At 42.8% G+C, this 13,187-nt stretch overlaps 1 protein-coding gene across 1 annotated transcript in view; it reads left to right on the top strand.

Moving 5' to 3' along the window:
* Positions 1-13,187, top strand: part of LOC311141975 (lysyl oxidase homolog 2B-like) — a 64,173-nt gene that overhangs the window by 6,286 nt on the left and 44,700 nt on the right. The gene's annotated exons all lie outside the window — the stretch shown is intronic.

Genomic DNA, 13,187 nt, shown 5'->3' with positions numbered 1-13,187 from the left:
ATTTTTAAAATGTCTCTGAAATCAAGTGATGACGGACAGCACAGTAGAGTAACAGCTGGATGTCTCAGGGTGATTCTGGGTTACTTATTTGACAGTAGAACATTTAGAAAAATATGCACATCCAACATCCAAATATGCACATCAGGTGCAGGACAGAAGAACGTATCAAAGAAAAAAGAAATGTCCACAATTCTGGTATGCTCCCATGGTGATTTAATCAGAAGCACAAAAAAGACAACATTTAGATCCGGAGTTGGATCTTCGTCAGGTCATCTGATGATGGAAACGTTGTCTTTTTTGTGATTAGCGATCTGACATGCTGTATATTGCATGGAAACGAGACAATTGTTCAGCCTGATCAACTGTAGGCTACTAACAACAGCAGCTGCATAGTCTTACTCTAGCCTACTATGTGCCTTGTCCCTCTGGCCAGGGTAAACGAAGTGGTAACGTAGTGTATTTATAGTCCATTTGTTTGTCAGAAAATGTGAAAGGGATCAAATTTGATTTATATTCAAACTTGGGCTGACTAGGCTAGCTAGACTTTTTCAATCCAAAATGATTAATTGGAATTAGTCAATAAACACAATAGCTGACATAGACTGTGAGTTAATTTTGAATTAGTCCTACAGTTGCATAGGGCAGGACTACACGATGCAAACCTGCATAAATCAAGCTCATCCCTGAGAGTTTTATTGTATAATCATGTTGCTTTCTTTGTGTTTGTGAATAGAAACCCCCCCTTATCCTTAAAAAATATATAATTAATATGAACAAGTACAAGCTTGCTGCAGTTTGACAGGGTTTTCATCCTCCCCAAGGCCAGGAGTTTTTCCAGGAGTTTTGTTTTTTAAACCATGTGACCTGATTAAAAAAACGGGTCCCATATTAAACCTTTTTACAACTGATTAATCACGTCATACCGTATAAGGTCCAGAGTTTTACCTGGTTAGGTTACCAGATCAGGAAGAACTACGGGCCCCAGAAGTTTTTGTCCGCCACACCATTCTGGCACCTGTGGTGCCACCTCTGATAGAGATGATAATGCTCCAGAGAGCATTGCTGTAGAGGTCTAGACGTATGGAGTCAGCCCTTTGTGATCTCTCCAGCTGTGATATTTACTGAGAGAATATCAGACTCAGTTTTTCCATTCACTAAGACATGGGGCACGTGAGGCTAGCTCCACAGAGAAGCTCTGTAAAACACAGCCCTCCACACACATTCCAAATGGCATCCTATTCCTTATGTAGTGCATTATTTTTTACCATGGCTCATAGGGCTCTGGTCAAAAGTAGTGCACTGTGTTGGGAATAGGGTGCCATTTGGGATGCAGCCACAGCCTTAATGGAGACTTTACCTTATCATCTGGAAATGGTCATCTGGTGGTGACTCACAGCTGCAGGTTGAGGTTACACTAGCCTGCGTCCCAAATGGCACTTTGTAGTTGGTAAGGTGCCATTTGGGACGTACATTGGCTAATGTTAGCGATGAGGACAGACTAGTGTGGTTCTGTGGTAGGGGATGATGAGAGAGGTATGGGGACTCAAAGTAGGGGCTTGGGGTTAGAACATTTCCGCCCACATTTTAGAGTTTAGAGCAGTGGTCACCAACCTTTCCTGAGTCAAGATCACTTTCTGAGTCAAAATGCAAGCCGAGATCTACCGCTCAGATGTTTTATTTTAAACATGACTTAAAAAACGTAAGCCTATGCCACATTAACCTATTAAAAACAGTTCTGTAGCAATAAGGTTTTTGCAGTAGGCTATTGGCCCAATACATTATCACTGCATATTGGCTATACTATAAATGCCCTGCCAATGTTGTTCTTCTCAGACCATTTTAAAATTATATTTAAAAAATGTAGGTATATAATCACACTGGTAATAGATCATTTGTTGTATTACTTGTGAGGCACAGCTGAGTGAGCATAACCATTTTTATTGTTTTATTTGACTGGCTTGCATCTGATGGTCAGTCTGAGAGGAGGGAGGGAAGGAGGGAGAGCAGCGGTGAGGCTGCCTCTCACCCAACTCACCGTCCCTCCGCTCTCCCTCCATTCGCTGAGAAAAGGGGACACAGTCTTCCAGCTGATGGCGAAACTCAAGTCGCTCTGCATTATGTACCAATTCATGTTGTTACTCCTATGACCAGAGAAAGTTAAATATTCCTTGTGTTAAAAAAAGACACAAGCTGCTAATAACAATGCAAGCTTATCGGAACAATTTACTATACTCATTCATTGCAGCTGCAGTGCTGGTTGTGGCGCGAGTGGAAGTAGGGAGAACGCGAATGGCTTATCAGTGTTTTACAAAGTGTTGACAGTGCTGAATAACAACTTAGACATGAACTTACTCATAAAAACAGCGTCTGTTTGCTGTATTCATTGAGTCTGTCTAGTCATGGTTTTAAAAGTTTTGAGATCTCACAGTGTCAACTTCGCTGTGTTGGCTCGAGGAAACTGTGTAGACACGGTGATCTGAGCTATCTGATTGGCCAGCGGTAGGCCTATAGTTGCGCTTGATTTGCTCTCTGGGCCTGCCGGGTACGCAGAGTTCTACCAGACACATCAGACACATCAAATGATTCAAAATGGGAACACTTCGCTTTCCCTGTGTTAGGGCTGCTGAATCAGTGTTAAAGTTTATTTCCATGAATTCTATAAATTTTTCCAGAGGGTGTAGAGAAAGTGTTGCAGTTTTAAAGCAACATTTCTGAAGTTCTTCACATTTTGCAATGGGGCGAAGAAACTTTTTAAGTTTTAAAACGAATTTCCTCAAATTCTACACATTTTGCCATGGGGTGGCGAGAAACTTTTGCAGTTTTAAATCTAATTTCCTGCAGGTTCTACACATTTTGACATTACTACCGCCAAGTTCACATGATATCTGTGTGAGAGTTACTAACAAAATCAATGGGGGGCCCATGGAGGTCAGAGCACCTGAACACATTCCCTGCATGCCCGGTCGGTAATTTGGTGATGATTAGGCGCTGCAGTGGATAGCAGCCGTTTGACCGTAAACAGCTTCTGGACATCAGATCACTAACCTCGATTTGGATGACAATTTCTACTTCAATGAGTCAGCAGCCTTGGGTGAGACGGAGGGGGGAGGGGTGTGTCTCTTCGAGTTTTTACTCGCCTGAGTTATAATACCTCATGATAAGCTGTAGGGATGTAACGATTCACCGATACGCATCGGTCCCCGATTCAAATGTGTAAGATGCGAGTACATCAGTCCGCGGACCCCAAACCGATCCAAATGTAGCATGCATCAGTCAGAAAATCGATTCAAATGTTACGGATCGCCGGTTAACATTTCTATTTGATTTATTATTACATTATTACTACCTTCCAAAAATACCTCTCATCAACATGAGGTAGGCAGCCTGTTCCTGATCTGCCGCCACCTTCAGCATTCAAATGCTAAAATGACTTGCGTGATATTAGGCTTTATTAGGTAAGTGACAACCTATGTAATTTGCTAGGTTATTGTTATCGATGCACTGTTGAAAATTGTGCTTTACTGGAATAAAAGTAAGCTACCGGAGACACAACTCTCATCTGGCTATACCTGCTGACCAGGGCTTACAATAGATTGTATTTCAATCATCAGCAATAGTTTTGATAATTTTGCTTTAAACAATCAGTTTATATGGTCATTTTTAGGTATACAGGGACAGAAAAGAAGCTCACTCCGTAAATCTTCCAAACGGTCAAAACTTTTTGATTTTGAGATGGGGTGAAATCCAAAGTTGTGCTATATTTTCATTGGCTATGTCATAGCTAATTTGTAAACAATAAATAGTGATACATTACTAGCTCAAACACTTAATCTGCAAAAATGACAGGTTAATTAGTGGGTGATGGGGATTTCACAACCAAAAAACATAGGCTACATTGCCCCCCCTAATATGATAGTGGTAGTGGGGTGGTAGATGCCTAGTCTACCTTATGGCTCAGCTCAGGTGCCTACATAGTACATACACAATAGACATACATCATTTACACACACACACACACACACACACACACAAACACACACACACACGTTCCTGTATCGTATCGGAGCCCATGTATCTAGATAAGGATCAAATCGTCTTGTAATGGAAAGATGCACATCCCTAATAAGCTACAGGCCATACTATTTACCAATAGTGTTTTCATCAAAATTTTTTGGAGCTGTCTATTTACCACCACAAACCGATGCTGGACTAAGATCGCACTCAACGAGCTGTATAGGGGCATAAGCAAACAAGAAAATGCAAACCCAGAGGCGGCACTTCTTGTTGGCCGGTGATTGTAATGCAGGGGAACTGAAATCCGTTTTACCTCATTTTTACCAGCATGTCACCAGTGCAACTATAGGCGACAAAACTCTAGATCATCTTTACTCCACACACAGAAACGCATACATACTCCCTTTGGCAAATCTGACCATAACTCTATCCTCTTGATTCCTGCTTACAAGCAAAAGCAAAAAAAAGTACGCGGTCAATACAGAGGTGGTCCAATGGAGAGGATACTAAGCTACAGGACTGTACGCGGTCAATACAGAGGTGGTCCAATGGAGAGGATACTAAGCTACAGGACTGTTTCGCTAGCACAGACTGGAATATGTTCCGGGATTCATCCGAAAACATTGAGGAGTTTACCACAACAGTCACCGGTTTCAATAATAAGTGCTTTGATGATGTCGTCCCCACAGTGACCGTACGTACATATCCCAACCAGAAGCCATGGATTACAGGCAACATTCGCACTGAGCTAAAGGCTAGAGCTGCCAGTTTCAAGAAACGGGACACTAATCCGGACACTTACAGTGGGGAAAAAAAGTATTTAGTCAGCCACCAATTGTGCAAGTTCTCCCACTTAAAAAGATGAGCGAGGCCTGTAATTTTCATCATAGGTACACGTCAACTATGACAGACAAATTGAGGAAAAAAATTCCAGAAAATCACATTGTAGGATTTTTAATGAATCTATTTGCAAATGATGGTGGGAAATAAGTATTTGGTCACCTACAAACAAGCAAGATGTCTGGCTCTCACAGACCTGTAACTTCTTCTTTAAGAGGCTCCTCTGTCCTCCACTCGTTACCTGTATTAATGGCACCTGTTTGAACTTGTTATCAGTATAAAAGACACCTGTCCACAACCTCAAACAGTCACACTCCAAAATCCACTATGGCCAAGACCAAAGAGCTGTCAAAGGACACCAGAAACAAAATTGTAGACCTGCACCAGGCTGGGAAGACTGAATCTGCAATAGGTAAGCAGCTTGGTTTGAAGAAATCAACTGTGGGAGCAATTATTAGGAAATGGAAGACATACAAGACCACTGATAATCTCCCTTGATCTGGGGCTCCACGCAAGATCTCACCCCGTGGGGTCAAAATGATCACAAGAACGGTGAGCAAAAATCCCAGAACCACACGGGGGGACCTAGTGAATGACCTGCAGAGAGCTGGGACCAAAGTAACAAAGCCTACCATCAGTAACACACAACGCTGGCAGGGACTCAAATCCTGCAGTGCCAGATGTGTCCCCCTGCTTAAGCCAGTACATGTCCAGGCCCATCTGAAGTTTGCTAGAGTGCATTTGGATGATCCAGAAGAGGATTGGGAGAATGTCAAATGGTCAGATGAAACCAAAATAGAACTCGTCATGTTTGGAGGACAAAGAATGCTGAGTTGCATCCAAAGAACACCATACCTACTGTGAAGCATGGGGGTGGAAACATCATGCTTTGGGGCTGTTTTTCTGCAAAGGGACCAGGACGACTGATCCGTGTAAAGGAAAGAATGAATGGGGCCATGTATCGTGAGATTTTGAGTGAAAACCTCCTTCCATCAGCAAGGGCATTGAAGATGAAACGTGGCTGGGTCTTTCAGCATGACAATGATCCCAAACACACAGCCCGGGCAACGAAGGAGTGGCTTCGTAAGAAGCATTTCAAGGTCCTGGAGTGGCCTAGCCAGTCTCCAGATCTCAACCCCATAGAAAATCTTTGGAGGGAGTTGAAAGTCCGTGTTGCCCAGCGACAGCCCCAAAACATCACTGCTCTAGAGGAGATCTGCATGGAGGAATGGGCCAAAATACCAGCAACAGTGTGTGAAAACCTTGTGAAGACTTACAGAAAACGTTTGACCTGTGTCATTGCCAACAAAGGGTATATAACAAAGTATATAGAAACTTTTGTTATTGACCAAATACTTATTTTCCACCATAATTTGCAAATAAATTCATAAAAAATCCTACAATGTGATTTTCTGGATTTTTTTTCTCATTTTGTCTGTCATAGTTGACGTGTACCTATGATGAAAATTACAGGCCTCTCTCATCTTTTTAAGCGGGAGAACATGCACAATTGGTGGCTGACTAAATACTTTTTTTCCCCACTGTATAAGAAATCCCGCTACGACCTCCGACGAGCCATCAAACAGGCAAAGCATCAGTACAGGACTAAGATCGAATCCTATCGAATCGGATATGGCAGGGCTTGCAAACTATCACAGATTACAAAGGGAAACCCAGCCACGAGCTGCCCAGTGATGCGAGCCTACTAGACGAGCTAAATGCCTTCTATGCTCGCTTCGAGGCAACACTGAACGATGCATGAGAGCAACAGTTGTTCCAGACGACTGTGTGAATTCCCTCTCCATAGCCGATGTGGGTAAGACATTTAAACAGGTTAACATTCACAAGGCCACGGGGCTAGATGGATTACCAGGACGCATATTCAGAGCATGCGCTGACCAGCTGGCAAGTGTCTTCACTGACATTTTAAAACTCTCCCTGACCCAGTCTGTAATACCTACATTTCCCAAGCAGACCACCATAGTCACTGTGCCCAAGAAAGCTAAGGTAACCTGTCTAAATGACTATTGCCCTGTAGCACTCACATCTGTAGCCATGAAATGCTTTTAAAGGCTGTTCATGGCTCACATCAACACCATAATCCCAGACATCCTGGACCCACTCCAATTGGCATACCGCCCCAACAGATCCACAGATGACGCAATCTTTATTGCACTCCACATTGCCCTCTCCCACATGGATAAGAGAAACACCTATGTAAGAATGCTGTTCATTGACTACAGCTCAGCGTTCACCACCATAGTGCCCTCCAAGCTCATCACTAAGCTCAGGACCCTGGGACTGAACACCTCCCTCTGCAACTGGATCCTGGACTTCCTGACGGACCGCCCCCAGATGGTGAGGGTAGGCAACAACACATCCGCCACGCTGACTCTCAACATGGGGCCCCTCAGGGGTGCGTGCTTAGTCCATTTTTGTACTCCCTGTTCACCCACGACTGCGTGGCCGCGCACGACTCCAACACCATCATTAAGTTTGCTGACAACACGATGGTGGTAGGCCTGATCGCCGACGATGATGAGACAGCCTACAGGGAGGAAGTCTGAGACCTGGCAGTGTGGTGCCAGGACAACAACCTCTCCCTCAACAACCTCTCTGAAAGACAAAGAAGCATGTGACGAAGCATGTGGAAAATAACGTTTGATTTGATCCAGTGCTGCTCTGAGAAGTTACTGTTTGCTTTCAATTAAGGCTGTTATTAAATAAGTATTAATTTTTTGTTTATTTTGTGTTCATCACACACATTTTTTTCAGCTATAGTCATAGCTACAGTGAGGGAAAAAAGTATTTGATCCCCTGCTGATTTTGTACGTTTGCCCACTAACAAAGACATGATCAGTCTATAATTTTAATGGTATGTTTATTTGAACAGTGAGAGACAGAATAACAACAACAAAATTCAGAAAAACACATGTTATACATTTATTTGCATTTTAATGAGGGAGATAAGTATTTGACCCCTCTGCAAAACATGACTTAGTACTTGTTGGCAATCACAGAGGTCAGACGTTTCTTGTAGTTGGCCACCAGGTTTGCACACATCTCAGGAGGGATTTTGTCCCACTCCTCTTTGCAGATCTTCTCCAAATCATTAAGGTTTGAAGCCTGACGTTTGGCAACTCGAACCTTCAGCTCCCTCCACAGATTTTCTATGGGATTAAGGTCTGGAGACTGGCTAGGCCACTCCAGGACCTTAATGTGCTTCTTCTTGAGCCACTCCTTTGTTGCCTTGGCCGTGTGTTTTGGGTCATTGTCATGCTGGAATACTCATCCACAACCCATTTTCAATGCCCTGGCTGAGGGAAGGAGGTTCTCACCCAATATTTGAGGGTACATGGCCCCGTCCATCGTCCCTTTGATGCGGTGAAGTTGTCCTGTCCCCTTAGCAGAAAAACACCCCCAAAGCATAATGTTTCCACCTCCATGTTTGACGGTGGGGATGGTGTTCTTAGGGTCATAGGCAGCATTCCTCCTCCTCCAAACATGGCGAGTTGAGTTGATGCCAAAGAGCTCGATTTTGGTCTCATCTGACCACAACACTTTCACCCAATTCTCCTCTGAATCATTCAGATGTTAACTGGCAAACTTCAGACGGCCCTGTATATGTGCTTTCTTGAGCTGGGGGACCTTGCGGGCGCTGCAGGATTTCAGTCCTTCACGACGTAGTGTGTTACCAATTGTTTTCTTGGTGACTATGGTCCCAGCTGCCTTGAGATCATTGACAAGATCCTCCCGTGTAGTTCTGGGCTGATTCCTCACCGTTCTCATGATCATTGCAACTCCACGAGGTGAGATCTTGCATGGAGCCCCAGGCCGAGGGAGATTGACAGTTATTTTGTGTTTCTTCCATTTGCGAATAATCGCACCAACTGTTGTCACCTTCTCACCAAGCTGCTTGGCGATGGTCTTGTAGACCATTCCAGCCTTGTGTAGGTCTACAATCTTGTCCCTGACATCCTTGGAGAGCTCTTTGGTCTTGGCCATGGTGGAGAGTTTGGATTCTGATTGATTGATTGCTTCTAATCTCAGCTCGTTACCTGTATAAAAGACACCTGGGAGCCAGAAATCTTTCTGATTGAGAGGGGGTCAAATACTTATTTCCATCATTAAAATGCAAATCAATTTATAACATTTTTGACATGCGTTTTTCTGGATTTTTTTTTGTTATTCTGTCTCTCACTGTTCAAATAAACCTATCATTAAAATTATAGACTGATCATTTCTTTGTCAGTGGGCAAACGTACAAAATCAGCAGGGGATCAAATACTTTTTTCCCTCACTGTATATACTTTGGTGACAGTATCTCAAGATTAGTGCCCAGAGTTTTTCCTAATTAGGTCATGCCAATATCAGGAAAAAGTCCTGTCCCGCTCCATAATCCTTAGGAATGTATCCTCTCACAGCCTTTTAGATTTTACTGTAGATGATTTAGAGGTGAGGTTTGTGTTTGTGGGGATGTCTGACCTGTGATCAAGCACATACGTTACATTCTGCTCCAACCAGATTTAACATTGAACATTCCTCTGTGTTTATGAAAGGTAATTCTTGGCTATGCACATTTCCTAGCTGGCTAACCAGCGAGCTGCATTTATCAATGCAGACTTTATATACACACCAATGTGTTCCTTTGCAGTAGAAATTCAGGAAACATTTTAGATTTATTCACGCCTGCACTCTGCATCCGACAAGGAACAAACAGGATACTGTGTGCTCCTAGAAGTTAGAAGGAATACAGCTTGAAATAAGTTTATTCTTGGTTGTTCAAATTTGTGGGCTCAATTGAACGGCAGCTGTTGAAACATCCACCAGAGACATTTGAGGTAATATAAAGGAAAGTAAGGCGTAATGGTGGTTCATAAAGGACTGGGGCACAGTACTCCTTTTGTGAAATGTTGAGATGAAAGGATTTTTATTATAGTTAGATGATTTATGTGATAACATGCCTTGAAACAAAACCTTGTTCTACTTCAATATATTTACTTCCATTTGTTTTTGCTCCTTTGGTTTTGAGGAATCGCCTATCATGCTGTGACATGAGCTGGGGCTGGGAAGCTGGGAGGCTAGGGGGAGGCAGGGCTACTGTGCCAGACAGGTACAATCTGCTCTAATGTTAGTTGGGATTTAATGTTATTTTCTTTCTCTCCCCTTGTCTCTGTCTGTCTGTCTGTCTGTCTGTCTGTCGGTCGGTCGGTCGGTCGGTCGGTCGGTCGGTCGGTCGGTCGGTCGGTCGGTCTGTCTGTCTGTCTGTCTGTCTGTCTGTCTGTCTGTCTGTCTGTCTGTCTGTCTGTCTGTCTGTCTGTCTGTCTGTCTGTCTGTCTGTCTGTCTGTCTGTCTGTCTGTCTGTCTGTCTGTCTGTCTGTCTGTCTGTCTGTCTGTCTGTCTGTCTGTCTGTCTGTCTGTCTGTCTGTCTGTCTGTCTGTCTGTCTGTCTGTCTCACGCTCGCACTCACGCACTCACGCACTCACACACACACACACACACACACACACACACACACACACACACACACACACACACACACACACACACACACACACACACACACACACACACACACACTCCAGTGTATACAAAGACACTGTTTCTCCCAAAGCAATAGTTTACGGCCCTTCCATCTTCCTCACCTCAGTAAAGTGCCATGTCAAGCCTAATAGGAATGGCACCATGAACTTGACTAATGTGGAGTTGAAAAAGTCATTTGACCTTCAGATTGAATTTGAACAATTGAATGAACTTCTCACATAACTGATAGATTGTTCTCTTGCCATGTAACAATAATGAAGTCCACGCCCCTGTGCACTGCATTCCCACAATACAATTCAACTGAATAGGATGTTTAGTTTATCCTCTTTAAATACACATTCTAAAATGTAGCCCTGTCTCTTACAACGCATTGCTTGGGAAATCAAGACTCCTTTTTACAGTCAATGTGTGAGTTTGTGCCAGTGAAACATTTACATTTTAGCAGACACTCTTATCCAGAGCAACTTACAGGAGCAATTAGGGTTAAGTGCCTTGCTCAAGGACACATCGACAGATTTTTCACCTAGTCGGCTCGGGGATTAGAACCAGCGACCTTTCGCTCTAAACCACTAAGCTACCTGCCGCCTCATTAACTTCTGTGTCTAATTTATAAATGCCACACAATGATAGTTAAGGACATTTTCTTCCAAGTTGTTTATCTCAGATTCAACTACAAATAATAATTGCCTTATTTCTTTAAGCCAAATAAGTCAAACTGTAGTTTTTCAGAATTCGTAATCGTTTTGTGGAACATCTGTTTCCACTTTGTCAGCAAAGGCTCTTTTCATGTTTTCTATGGAGCAGGAACAAGTGGAACAGAGACGTGAGGTACATTGCATGCACTGCCACATTATAAACACTGTTTCTGGAAAGAGCAAATCATCCATTTGTGTTGTGGCTCACAGAATAATCAGCACCCAAACAGTGCTGGTCTGGTCTGGTCAGCATATGCAGCAAGCCCAGGGAGGGAGTGGTCACTCAGTGGTAAACATGATGTCAACAAACATCTTAATAAACTTGATCCCAGGAATTCACTTTAGCTCAATACTGTTGTGATGTTCTAGAGAAATTATTTGTTCTCTCACTTGGAATTTCTATGTAACCCAGTTTCAGTAGGATCTTTGGTGATTTCTGTAAGAAGTAAATGTAGTTCAGGGTTTCTATTGGAACCATATGCTGTAGGCTCCATGGCCATTGTTTTTGCAGGCATTAGCAATGTGTTTTGGTGGAGGCTTGAGGTCACATTCTGGCCTGGGATGAAGAGAAGTACGTTCATTAAAGATTACACACTAAGTCACACCATTGTCAAATTGCTCCAAACTGACATCCATTTCATAAAGAGTATTGCGCCTCAGTACTGTAAGTGCAAGTGACACTTGAAATCTGAATGATGCATTTGTTTTTCCTCATGCTTCATTGACATATCTTGTTGGTTTCAGTTGCATTTGAAATACATATTTCAGTTAATTTCTCAAGGGTAACATACATCATTGTGGATGTAACATTTTAGAACTAATGCCCCGAGCTCACTTTCTAGTGTATGATTCTTGGAATGGACTACTGTAGCCTACATAATAAACCTCACACATACTGCAATTGTCAGTGTTAGCCCTTGTGGGGATATTTTTGCTTTCCAGCTGGAGCTTCCCACTGGGCACAGACGTCAATTCAACGTCTATTCCACGTTAGTTCAACGTAACTTCATTGAAATGAAACTTGATTCAACCAGTGTGTGCCCAGTGGGTTGGCTGATTCTCTGTCCTGTGGTCAATGCGTAAGATAGCTCTAAATCATTCTATGACACCAGCAAATGAATTGACAGACTCAACTCATGGCAGTTACACTACCGGTCAAAAGTTTTAGAACACCTACTCATTCAAGGGTTTTTCTTTATTTTTACTATTTTCTACATTGTAGAATAATAGTGAAGACATCAAAACTATGAAATAACACATATGGAATCATGTAGTAACCAAATAAGTGTTAAACAAATCAAAATATATTTTATATTTGACATTCTTCAAATAGCCACTCCTTGCCTTGATGCCAGCTTTGCACCCAGAGGGTTAGAATGACACACTCAGTCTGGTCTCATTCCAAGGGACCTCATGGGTGGTCCTCTGTAGCTCAATTGGTAGAGCCCGGCGCTTGTAACGCCAAGGTAGTGGGTTCGATCCCGGGGACCACCCATACGTAAAAATGTATGCACACATAACTGTAAGTTGCTTTGGATAAAAGCGTCTGCTAAATGGCATATTATTATTAATGAGTGTAGGGTTAGATGGTATTTGTAGATGTATTTCTTCTTTAGGGCAGCAGGTAGCTTAGTGGTTAAGAGCGTTGTGCCAGTAACCGTAAAGGTTGGTGGTTCTAATCCCTGAGCCGACTAGGTGAAAAATCTGTCGATGTGCCCTTGAGCAAGGCACTTAACCCTAATTGCTCTGGATAAGAGCGTCTGCTAAATGACTAAAATATAAATTTAACTTGTTTAGTTAAATGACATATTCTCTTCAACTACCAATGGTAGGCCTCAGTGAGTTTCCTGAAAGATGATATTTTATTGACATAAACTTTTAGACATTATTTTCTCATTTACATTATAATTAACTATAACCCCCTGCTGCCAATTTCTGGAAACCCCTTCCCCAAAGTGCATAGAAACAAGCCACAAATTAGAAGTATCTCACCGGCTGCTGCTGTGTTTCTGCTGTGCTTTTCTACCACACCACCGCTGCAATCAACAAGCATTTATTTTCTAGACATTTGAATGAGGCACCGAGGAACGTGCA

Source organism: Coregonus lavaretus (assembly GCF_964263955.1).
Source record: "Coregonus lavaretus genome assembly, chromosome: 14".
NCBI classification, from domain to species: Eukaryota; Metazoa; Chordata; class Actinopteri; order Salmoniformes; family Salmonidae; genus Coregonus; species Coregonus lavaretus.
The sequence above is the reverse complement of the archived record's forward strand: the minus strand, read 5'-3'. Positions and strand labels throughout refer to the sequence as shown.